The following is a 13,650-nucleotide window of genomic DNA, read 5'->3' as shown; positions in this document are numbered from 1 at the left end:
ATTTTTAAAATTAAACATTTCAAAATATTACGATCAAATTTGGTAAATAAAATTTTTTCGACCCAACGAAAATATTGAAACCGACTGCAATCGATCCATTATTTCACATAGTCTACACACAAATATTTCTCCTATTCCTCCCGAAATAGGACTTTAACTGTCATAAATATTTAATTTATATAGCCCTGAAAAAAAATTTTTTCTACAAAAGAAAAAAATATATACGCAATGGCCCCTATTAACGCTAGGAATCTGAACGAACGTAAATCAACTCGTAAACACCTCAGCTCCAACCATGTGATATTTCATAACAATATCTGTAATACTTCCCGAGATACCGAATTATTTCCAAAACAAAAACTTTTCCATATGAGCCGCATTTCCGAAAATCACTTTAACGAGCAAAAATATCTTAAAAATCGGTCCATAATTAGTCATAGTTACCACATACCTCCGAAAATTATTCAAGAAAATAAATTATTCAAATTAAACAAAAGTAAATGAGCAACAACATTTACTCAGTGTGGGGTATATATGATCGGACTTGACCGACCATAATTTCTTACTTGCTATCTTATGGGTAGCTACTTATTTCTGAACTGATTGTAAGCGGGAACCATGAATTTTTCCAAATCGTGAATAAAAAAAGTAAAAGTTCGGCTGTATATACCATTCACCAACTTCAGAAAGTTCAAGATCGCAATTCGGTAAAGAACTTAGAAGCAAAAGAACGAGCGAAAAAATTGCGGTAAATTTTTATTAAAAATATACCTGTTGTGTGATGGATGATGAAGCTTGTGTATTGGCAGACTTTTTGTATTCTCCGATGATGCTACCAGGTGTAAACCGCACCAAACGGTACATTTTTCTGGATGTAATGGAGAATGTAGGGTAGGGTCGATTTTTAGGGACGCAAAAAAATCGCCCAAGTGACAAAGAAAATCGTATTCTAGGGAACAAAATAAGAAACTTTGCTCAAGGAACTATACCTCTAAAATGAAGTCTGATGTTCCTTACTTTCACTCAAAGGTCAAATTTAAAAAAATTTGGGAATTCGACTAAGCATATTTTTCCAAATTTGTTTATTATGATACGAATGCCACGCTAAGTAAAATTTATGTTGGTTTAAAGTTGAATCTTGACAAGTAAGAGAGCTATATTCAGCTGTGACGAATCTTATATACCCTTCACCAAATTATACTTCAAAATACAAATTATTTTTAGGTAAACAAAATTTATTTTTTTTCCAGTTGTTTTTTTAATTTTTTGGAATTTTTTGTTTTTCGAATTGTTAAATTTTTTTATGTTAATTTTTTTTTTTTAATGTTAAAAAAAATTTTTTTGGTGAAAAAAAAATCGGGTTCAAAAATATGGGTTACTATGGTCTTATATACGTCGTTGCAAAGGTCTTTGAAATATCTATCAGCAGATATCCATATTGTCTATACTAATGACTTCGAAATCCAGATATAGGTCAAAAATAGGTCAAAAATTGAGGTTGTCCTTGTTTTTTTCTCATATCTCAGCCATTTATGGACCGATTTTGCTGATTTTAAATAGGAAACTTTTCGAAAGCATGACTGACAGAATGATTGAAGATTTGGATCCCGAAGATATATGGGGTCTTCAGAAAATTGATTTTAACAGACACACTGACATGGCTTAATCGACTCCGCTATCTATAAGGATCCAGAATATATATATACTTTATAGGGTCGGAAAATTGTATTGTTTAAATTACAAACGGAACGACAAACTTATATATGCCCTTCTCACGAAGGTGAAGAGTATAAAAACAAGTAAGAGAGCTATATTCGGTTGTGCCGAATCTTGTATACCCTTCACCAAGTTATACTTTAAAATAAATATTTTTAAGTAAACAAAATTTATTTTTTTTTTCGAAATTGTTTTTTAATTTTTTTTAAAATAATTATAATTTCTTTTTTTTTTTTTTTTGTAAAAAGAATTTATGATAAAAAAAAAATTCGGGTTAAAATATATTTTTCACGATTGTGATCCATTGTAGGTCAAACTTATTATAGCTTTATATACATCGTTGCAATGGACTTTAATATATCTATCATTAGATATCCATATTGTCTATATTAACGACTTAGTAATCCAGATATAGGTCAAAAATAGGTCAAAAATCGAGGTTGTCCTGGTTTTTTCCTTATATCTCAGCCATTTGTGCAACCGAGACGGAAGAATTCCGGCGATATTGATGTATGAATCGTGTATGTAAGTTATTTGTTGGCTTCGGAAAGTTGATTTCAACAGACAGGCTTAATCGACTTAATCGCTATCTATAAGGATCCAGAATATATATACTTTATAGGGTCGGAAAATTATATTGTTGAAATTACAAACGGAATGACAAACTTATATATACCGTTCCACGAAGGTGAAGGGTATAAAAATAAAGCTATGCTGATTCTCATAGACGTATGATTAATATTATTTATTACCTATATCACATTTATATTTATCATACGCTCCATAAACAAAATTTATACACAATACATACATCATGTAAAGTGCCAAAAATTGTGTTTTTTTTTAAATTTTTGTATACACATTTAGACTCGATTGAGGCACTTTAAAAGCGTCAAAGTGGGATTTTTTTTTCCAAATTTGACATTTGGGTCAAAATGTAGGCTCTGTTGTGGATTGGTCTCGATCCTTATGCGGCAATTTTTCTTATTAACAAACCCGTAAAGCCTTCTATTAGCCTCATCATTATATAAGCTATAACAATCACGTAGTCGTCTTTAAGTTTCGTGAATCAATGATTGATTCTCAACCTAAATTTGGATCATGTTTTTTTTCCACTGCTGAAAATTTAAAAAAAACATAGGGCTTTTAACACTCAAGGCTCCGATATACGTATAGTATATTTATACGAAGTTCTTAAGTATTTTCAATATAAATAAATTTAATACTAATGTAATAAATAAAAAATCTAATGAACATTTTGTTTACTACTAAATATTTCTTAATTTCAGTTAATCAAAACTGAAGACAACAATCTCCATTTTTATCACTACGTACGTATTGAAAATGATTAAAATTTTTTTAATTGTTGACAATTATCAACAATTAATATTTATGTTGTCTTGCATTTTTTTATTATTTATTTGAGATATATATTGCCAGCATTGGACAGACTCTTCAACGTTCATAGTTTTCTTAATTGTTAATATAGCATTTGTTAAATGAGTTCGATTTGAAACGTCCAATTGAACGGTAGTAGTACGTAATTTGTAGAAAATATCGGTTAAAAGGATTCGGAATTGAGTTTATTGTGTAAAATTATGACGGCGAAAATAGAAAAAGGTAGTTAAATGTTTAAATTTTTCATCAGTTTTTTTGTGAAATAGTGGAAATGCTCTCTATTAAATATTGCAATTGATTTCCGTATAATATCGTGCGACGAATTTCGGTACATCAAAGTAGACAAACAAAACCTTTCCAAGCATTTCGAATTTTAGTTTTATGGACTGTAGAGAAAATTTAAAAATATTAATTAAGTGCATTTGCTTTTTCGGAATTTATAAGACAATAACTGGAATAAATTGAGTGGCAATCCGTATTAATGATTTTGTTAAATATAAAGACGACTACAGATGTAAAAGTTAATTAAAATTTGTTTTTAAATTTTCATTCATAATTAGCAAAAATCTTAATATATGGGTTTTATAGCTGAAAACCAAAAAATCGATTTTAAGATTTTTTTTTTATTTTTAAAAATCCAAATTTTTGACTTTTTTTCCACCTTTTCGATTTTTTAAAATTTTTTCGTCTTTTTGAAATTTTTCAATATTTTAATAGTCGACTTTTCAACATTTGCTACTGATAACAGGAAAATGCTTGCAGATAACAGGAACAGAAAGATTTATTTAAATGATAATAAATAAGTCATTATTCGACTACTTCTAGGTAATGTAGATGGTATGTAGTAGACAATGTAAAGTTAGTTATTGAGTAATTACATGTTATTATCAAGTTTTTGCTGGCCAGTGAAAATAATTGTCTAAAAAGCTTTAAATATACCATAAAAATTAAATTCGAACTAACTTTGAAAACGCCATTTCGGAGCTGTAAATGAATCATCTTTTTTGATTTTAATTCATTACGAATTAGCTAAATTTTGAATTAATTCTTTTCACATCAAAAAAGAATTGAATTTAATTTTGAATCAATTCAAACGAATTATGCAGAAATGAATTTAGTTTCATTTCCAATTCCACTGAATTTGTAAAAAGGAGTTGCAATTCGTTTTCAATTCAAATGAGTCTGTAAAATGAATTTCAATTCGTTTCCAATTCAAATAAATTTGTGAAAGTGAATTACAATTGATTTCCAATTTGTTTGAATTGAATTGATTTTGAATTCATTCAAATGAATTAGAACAATGAATTGCAATTCATTTGAATTGACTCAAATTTCATTGTTTGAATTGAATTGATTTTGAATTCATTCAAATGAATTAGAACAATGAATTGCTATTCATTATAAATGACTCAAATTTCATTCAATTAATTTTTTGTGTGAAAAGAATTAATTCAAAATTTGCTACTTCAGTGTATGAATAACTCGCGATTCAAAATAATTTTCATATTTTACTAAACTGTTCTGGATTCATTACTATTATACAAAACAAAAAAAAAAATCAGAAGGGCTCCTCATTCAAATCACATTTTTTATATAATTTTGGAATGCTGAACACACATCTATCTGAAATTTTAAAATCGTACTGTCAGTTTTCGAGATATTTTCACTGAACATTTTTATGAAAAATCATATTTTTATCAGTTTTACCTGAAGAACGTAGAATTAAACTGAATGTTTTAAAAAGTATTTATGGATTTGAATTCTACAATTGAGTACCGTTTGTTGTTTTAATATTTAATCCTTTGAATACCATACATTTTCGGCTTAAAACAATCAACATTTTTTAGTAGTTATGAGAAAGTTAAAGTGGTATTTTCCCCCCCAAAATAACACATTGCATTGAACACAAGATGTAAGATGTTATTGGAAGCACAATGAGTACAACATTTCCAATTTATTGTTTAAAAAGTCAGCTCCAGTTCTAGTTAACCCATGAAATGCGAGCTTTCTTGAATTGAAGGTACATATCAGTTCATTGGCTAAAACTGGGCGAAATTCAATGGATGATACGCTAATTGAGTAACTGTAATCGATATGAGATTAAACCGATTTCTTTGAACATATAGAGTTTTTTGGTTCTCTAAACAGAAATTTAGTTGGTAAGGAAGAATTTCGGTTGACACAACCAAACTTTTGTTACGATTTCTAAAATTTCGTAGCCACAATCATAAAATTCGGTCACTAAGAGAGAATCATTCTCGTGGCAATAAATTCGGTTGGTATCACGAATCTGTTCTCTCTGTTTAGGTATTATGAACGCATAAATTGAGAAGATCGAAGAAAAAACATTTATAGAAACACCATTTGCTTTTGCGATAGTACTCATAATACACTGTTTTTTTGTCGATTAAATCAACACCTCCTTTTCCTTTGATATAGTGGTGGATAATCTGGGAATCAGCATCAACTTTATCAGCTTGTGTAGCTACATGTAGCTTGAACTTGAATACCACTGTTGGGTCAATAGCTGAGGTAAACATCACGATTCACAGTGGTCCAAATGCTCAATCTAGCCGGAAAAAAGTCTTTTGAAAAGCCGTATCAACATAAAACTTTGTACGTTTATATATTTCATCAGTATAAAAAATCTGAGAAAAAAAAAATTTTTTTTGGGCATGAATGAGTGTTTTTGTATGAACATTTTTTCTTTGTGGGTTTGTTTGAAGCCTATAAACGGCGAAACTGCTGGACCGATTTTCCTGAAATTTTCACACCGTCTTTCTGTATGTATGGAAGGAATTAAAGGATACCATTCATTAAAAAAATTTGAAGTGGGCGAAATGCCACGCCAACCTTATAAAAATACAGCTCCTTCCTTGTAATTGACATGTGAAACTCTAAATGAAATAAAATCGTTGAGGCAAGAAGTGGCAGCTAATTTTTTACACATTAAAAAGCTACATATATATAGATGACGACAACATAAAAACTAAAGCTTAACTCTGTTAAATTACCATTTGAAATTCTAATAGAATTTGGACATTGAACAAAAATTTCACATTTAAAACACACATGTACATAATTGCATTTTTTTTTCTAAACAAAACATATTTTATGAAAAATTTAAACACTGATTTTTACTCTTACCTTTGTTATATTAATTACACCAACAAATTTTTTTTAGTTGTTCTTATTATTTTTTGACGACAATTTCACTTTCGATATTAATTTTTTAACAAAGTAGCAATTACTTGTTTTTGAAGCAATTTACCAATGCTAGTGTAGCTATTTAAAGAAAAAAAATATGCCGTTATGTACTATGGACACTTGTCAACATACTACCATACAAAAAATTTGCTTTTGAAACATTTAAAAAAATGACTTTTTTCCGGCTAGATTGAGCATTTGGACCACTGTGTGATTATCCATCCATCTGATGTAAAGTAACTGATTTCCCCTCGTTTCATATATTTATCGGCTGGAAAATTCTTCGTCATGTGCTTTCTATTACTTCGAATGGTTCCGCAAGCCTTTCTGTCAAGCTATTTTTAGAAATATTTTATGTTTTTCCAACTTTAATGCAAAATATTAAGCACAAAATTGACTACACCATTTCCAATTATATTTCATAAATTTCCAAGTGCATTTCAGAAATTTCAAATTGTATTTCAAAGTTTTCTAATCGAATTTCTGAATATTCCAATATATTTCAGAAATTTCCATTTATATTTCTGAATTTTCTAATTGTATTTCAGAAATTTCTAATAGCAATACCAATTACAATTGAAAAATTCTGAAATACAATTAGAAACTTATGGCCTCATTTTGTATCTTCAAACGTATTTTCGTTTGCGTTTCCGTTTGGAACGAAAAATAAAAATTTGGTATTTTATAAAACGAAACGATATTTGCGTTTCAAGTCAATTTTTTGATGTGGTACCAAGTTTGAAAACATCGTTTTTATGTCAACTTTCTGCCAAATAAATTAAATTATTTTTATTTATTTTCAAACAAATAAAATTTATTGAAAAAATTTTGAAATTTTTGATTGTTTTTTACATTTATTTGGAAAACAAATTTTTGTTGTTGTATTTTTTATGAATAAAAAGGAAAAACACATTCTCAAAAAATGTTTTTTCTTTGGAAATTTAAAAATCTATGAAAAATGTATTGAAACGAAAAGAAATTCTCAACGTTTGATTTTGATGTTTCAAGCGCTTGTGAACGTTTTGTTCTGTTTTATAAAATTCAGGGTCTAATTTTATAAAACGAAACGACAAACGTTAACAAAATTTTGTATGGAAAATATTCAAGTTTAAAACCATTTTCCCAGTATTATTCATACAAATTGATTACGCTTCCAAAAGTTTCGTTTTATAAAATGAGGCCATCAATTTTATATACAGAAACGATAAATACGTTTTGAAAAATATGAAAATTCAAAAATGACAAATTTATTCGAAAAAAACCTTTCCAAGGCGTATTAACAAGGTGAGTGCGTCCCGGCAACAAATACAACAATGCAAAAACAACAGGCAATTTGTTTTTGTTAAAATGTACGGTAAATGTCAAAATCAAGGCGAATTAAAATATTACTATGTTATTTACAATAACAAATGTAAACATAAACAAAGTTTGACATATAGTGTACATAAAACCACAGCGAATTAAGAAACAGCTGATTTTATGCACTCACCTTGTTAATACGCCTTGAACCTTTCGTTACGTATTACAAAATTAGGGCATTATTAAGTATAAAATAAAAATTATGAAATACAAATGGAAATTTCACAAAACACAATTGGAAAATTCTGTAATACAATTGGAAATTTAAGAAATAAAGGGAGTCATTTTATAAAACGCAACGTTTGGAAGCGAAAGCAATTTGTATGAAGAATACTGGGAATAGGGTTTGAAACTTGAATATTATCCATACAAAATTTTGTTAGTCGTTTCGTTTTATAAAATTAGACCCACAATTTCAAATTTCTGAAATATTAATGGAAAATTCTGAAATATAATTGGAATGTTCTGAAATTCTATTAGAAAATTCTGAAATATGGTTGGAAATTTTTGAAATACAATTGGAAATGGTGGAGTTTACATTAGCTGTGGTAAAAACTGCTGGCATTAAACTCGAAAATTAGAATTTTCCAATTCTGTAAACATGCTCACATATTAAAATAAGAAAATAGTACTCAGTTAAGACCACAACATCCGTAGATTTTAAAACCATAAACAGTTTTTAACATTTTCAATTCAATTCAAAAGATTAAACTGAAAAAACACGATTTTAATATTGAAAATATCTCAAAAACTGAGCTTACGAATTGAACATATTCGTCATATTTATGTATGTTTTTGTCTGTTTAGAAGTATAATCATTCAAACCTTTAACAAATTATATCTTTGTTTAGTTCCCATTTTTGGTCAAAGGCATCTGCAGATGTTATTACTATTCCTGTCTATAGTGGTAAATTATAATGCTAAACTCAATGCAGGAGTGGCTGTGGTAGCCATGACAAATGCTGAAACAACAAATCCCAACTTTCCGGTAAGAAACTAAAAAAAAATTTAAAACACACATTGAATTTTAAATAATTGTTTTACCTTTAGGAATATGATTGGAATGAAATGCAAAAATCGTATATACTATCCAGTTTCTTTTGGGGCTATATTGTGACACAATTTCCTGGTGGTTATTTTTGTAGACGTTTTGGTGCCAAAATAATAATGTTTATTTCAACACTGGGATCATCCATATTTGCTCTAATTATTCCCTTTACCGTTGGCTGGGGTGGTTGGCAGGTTTATTGCGGCATACGTGTGGTGCAGGGTCTATTTCAGGGTTTACTTTTCCCCTGTATTCATGCCTGTTTGGCGACATGGTGTCCGGTTAATGAACGAAATCGTTTGGGAGCTTTAGCAAATACGGGTATCGAGTGTGGAACAGTGTTGGCCATGTTTTTGAGTGGTATTATAGCAGCCTCTGCCTTAGGCTGGCCTGGTATTTCCTATATATCATTTGCTTTGGGTATAGTGTGGTGTATATTGTGGCTTGTGTTTGCAGCCAATAGTCCCAATGAATCGAAGTTTATTTCAGAAGTGGAAAGAAATTACATAGAAAATTCGAAAACTGATTTAAAGGAAAATGATGTGAGTGCTATACGAAAATCCATACCCGTACCTTGGCATGCTATACTTACGTCCTGGCCATTTTGGGCTTTACTAGTGGTCAGATCTTGCCAAGCCTGGGGCTTCTTTACTTTGCAAGCGGAAATTCCCTCCTATATGAATGGTTTTTAGGAATGGATATGAAGAATAATGCTCTGTTTTCTGCCTTGCCTTATTTTGCCATGTGGTGCATGTCTTATGTTTTTCTTATTTTATCGGATATTTTGCTACAACATAATATCATGTCTCTGAATTCGTTGAGGAAAACTTTCAATACCTTGGCTTTATGGGTGCCCGCTATAGGCCTTATAGGTTTGGGTTTTGTGGGCGAAGATCAAAGAACTTTGGCCATTGTTCTAATGACCACAAATGTGGGCATAAATGCCGGCAACACTATAGGCAGTATCCTCAATACTATTGATTTATCGCCTAATCATGCCGGTATTTTGATGGGCATTAGTAATACTTTTGCAAATATTATACCCATAGTAACTCCTTTGGTGGTTGGTGGCATTGTAAAGGATGAGGTTTGTATTTTTTTTTATATTTTTGAAATATAATTTAATGATTTTTATAATTTTTAGACCCAACGCGCTGAATGGCAAATTGTATTTGCCATATCTGCTGTAGCTTTCTTTGTGGGTAATCTTGTCTACATTGTATTTGGTTCTACGGACTTACAGCCTTGGGATGATGAAAATTTTCTCTTATCAAAGGAGGTGCAAAACGAAGATTGTAGGAAAAAATCGTGTGTAGATTTTAAGAAATAATTTAAGTAGCTTTAGGGTCTAATTTTATAAAACGAAACGACAAACGTTAAAATAAAATTCTATAGAAAATATTCAAGTTTGAAACCCTTTTCCAAGTATTCTTCATACAAATTTCCTACGTTTCTGAACGCTTCGTTTTACAAAATGAGGCCCTTAATTTGTTATTATTCTTATGAAACTTAAATTGTATTTTGATGTGTGATATTAAATAGACTGAATTAATTATATACATATGTATTTACAAAGTAAAGCTTTGTTTCGATCGGCCCCCTAAAGTTGCTCGCCAGGGGCCTACAAAATTTTTAAAAATTCACCAAAAATCTATAAATTGGAAACTGTTAATTTTTATACCCTACACCACCAAAGTGGGGTAACTTTAGATATAGTTAGCTCTAATATAGACATAAATCACACGACCTAATTTCATGGTGATCGGTCCATAATTGGTCATAGCTCCCATATAAGGCCCACTTCCGAAAATCACTCAAAAATATAAATTATTGAAATTTTAAAAGAAAAAGGTTTTTGCTCTTTTACTTAGTGTAGGGTATGGTAGCGCTTGACCGACCATACTTTCTTACTTGTTTTCATAGATTTCTTGTAATTTTTAAAACATTTGAAATTGTTAAGATCCTATTTCAATTTACTTTTAATTTTGTTTACAATCGTAGTCAATCTTTTTTGAAAACACCAATGAAATTTAATCTTAAGTAGACACAATATTGCCAAAGAAATTCCGTAAAATTCCCACACTTATCGCAATGATTTCACATTAAAACCAACAAATACTTAATAATCTAGCAAACAATTAATAAACCAAAATGTATCTACACACTTGAACATGTATCTGCATGTATGGTTAAAGTGATTATGTATGTCAAAATATTATTTAATTTCATTAAAACTGTCACTATCAATTCTAGTCTAAGTGAACGCCGACGTCAGTCCGTTGACAATGATAAAATGATAACGAAAAAAAGTAAAATTCCCGACGAACTTCTGCTTGGCGAAATATCTTTGCGATTAGATTAATTTCGGTAGCAGAGTTAGTAAGAGCATTTGATTTGTACTTTGTTTATGTTTGTGTTTATTTTGTCGAGTCATTTGTTGAGCAGAATAGATGTCGATGATAAAGATATTTTTTTTAGTTTTAAGATATTTTGATTAAATATACATAAGTATATAAGGCATTTGATTAATATTCTCTTTGACGTATTGGCTGATAATAAAAGAGTTTTTAATATTGTTCAATGTTGTTATAGGTTGAGCTGTGTTTATGAATTATTATTTCGTTTGTCTCTTGAAAATACGTCCGTTCTGACATAAAATTAATGGATGAATTATAGAAAAAAATTGTTTCAATAACAAAATTTTAGTATGTATGTTTATGCAACTGAATAAAATGCTACTAAAATTTTTACTAAAATGCTACTGATGGAAAATTTGTATACCCATCATTAACTAAGATGGGAGGTCATTCCATTTTTAACACATCAAAATATTTGTCACAGTCCCACATAAGTAAACAAATTCTGGGTCCTCATAACATTCTAAGACGATCTAGCTATGATCGTCTGTCTGTTGAAAACACAAATATCCCCCCGAATTACTATATTAGTTCTAAGTACTCGGAAATTATATGTTTTCGCTGGTGATAATTACATTGTAATGTAAGCTAGGTATATATCTAATACATGCGATTTTTTTTAACTTGTTTCCAATAAACAACTCCACATGTTACAAATATCAGAATGAAGTAAATATATTATATTTTAGGGGATATAAAAATAATAAAATTTTATTACCACCCAAAGCAAGTGGTTCAAGTGACAAAAGAAATCACACTTTCATACATTTTTGCAAATTTGGTGGCATTAACCTTTGATCAAATCAAATGGAAATAAAGTTATCAAAACAAATGCAGACTTTCGATAATAAACAAGTAAGAAAGTATGGTCGGTCAAGCCCGACCATATAATACCCTACACTAAGTAAAAGAGCAAAAACATTTTTCTTTTAAAATTTCAATAATTTATATTTTTGAGTGATTTTCGGAAGTGGGCCTTATATGGGGGCTATGACCAATAATAGACCGATCACCATGAAATTAGGTCGTGTGATTTATGTCTATATGAAAGTTTACTATGTTGAATTTTGTGAGTATACGAACATTTTTAAGCGATTTATGCACGTTAAAGTGATTTTTGGAAGCGGGTCTATATGGGAGCTATGACTAATTATGGACCGATCGTAACAAAATTTGGTGATATGAATTTTGTGTATATAAAACTTATTTGAAGCGGAATTTGTGGAGATACATATATAAATTAAACATTTATGACCGATAAAGTCCAATTTCGGGAAATTTGTATGGGGGCTAGTTGAAATATTGGACCGATTTCAGCCAGTTTCAATAGCCTTGAGCCGAAAAAATAATATGTACCAAATTCCATCGAAATATCTTCAAAATTGCGACCTGTACTCTGCGCACAAGGTTTACATGGACAGCCAGCCAGCCAGCCGACCAGACGGACGGACGGACATCGTTAATCGATTTAGAAAGTGACAAACATCTGCAGAAACGCATTATACCCTCCCCACTATGGTGGTGTAGGGTATAAAAAATCGTAATATTTTCACAAATGCTTTTGTGTACTATTGTATACTTCAAACCCGAATATCCGTGGCGCTAAGGTAATGCTCCGTATTTGGTGAGACCAAAAGAGTCCTATCTGTTATGTGCTTCTGAAATCTGATCAGATCATCACAGAGAACTCTTAACGAATGCAACCGATTCGTTTGAAGCGAGCATTAGACGAAAAACGCCCAGAATATGCGGCCAGACAAAAAAACGTAATATTCTATGAAGAAAACGCTCCCGTCCGAATACTATTTGTCTTGAATCGTTCTTTTTAAATTTTAAAACAAATTTTTTGTTTTTTTAAATTTTTTTTTTGGGTTAAAAAATATTTTTTCCGATTTTGACCCATTGTAGGTCCAATTTATATGGTATTATGTAAGTCATTGCAATGGTCTTTGAAATATCTATCATTAGATATCCATATTGTCTATATTAATGTCTTAGTAATCCAGATATAGGTCAAAAATATGTAAAAAAATCGAGGTTGTCCTGGTTTTTCCTCATATCTCAGCCATTTGTGGACCGATGCTGCTGATTATAAATAGGAAACTTCTCGAAAGCATGTCTGACAGAATTATCGAAAATTTCGATCCCGGAGATACCTGGGGTCTTCAGAAAATTGATTTCAACAAACAGACGGAAAGACAGACGGGCATGGCTTTATTTGTTGAAACGATGAGCAGTTCTTTTGGTTTGGAACCAATATGTTGCCAGAATGATGAGAAAATTAGTAGCTTACAATGGCCAAATGTTGTACAAATGTTTCAAAATAAAATACACCCAATATTTGAATTCTTTTATGAATTTAAAAAACTTATTTTACTGAGGTTGATTTGATGTTGTTTGATCTTACAAAATACTTCTAAGAGTAAACAACGTCAAACAAATTTGTGTTAACAATAAGAAATTATGGTCTTGCAACAACAAACTACATACATGTAAATCAATAGC

At 30.2% G+C, this 13,650-nt stretch overlaps 1 pseudogene; it reads left to right on the top strand.

The window, feature by feature from the left end:
• The first annotated feature begins 3,314 nt into the window (after positions 1–3,314).
• LOC135961473 (putative inorganic phosphate cotransporter) lies at positions 3,315–10,058 on the top strand (annotated as a pseudogene).
• Positions 10,059–13,650: the final 3,592 nt, after the last annotated feature.

Source organism: Calliphora vicina, chromosome 5 (assembly GCF_958450345.1).
Source record: "Calliphora vicina chromosome 5, idCalVici1.1, whole genome shotgun sequence".
Taxonomy (NCBI): Eukaryota; Metazoa; Arthropoda; class Insecta; order Diptera; family Calliphoridae; genus Calliphora; species Calliphora vicina.
Note: the sequence above shows the minus strand (reverse complement) of the source record. Positions and strands in the feature narration are given on the sequence as shown.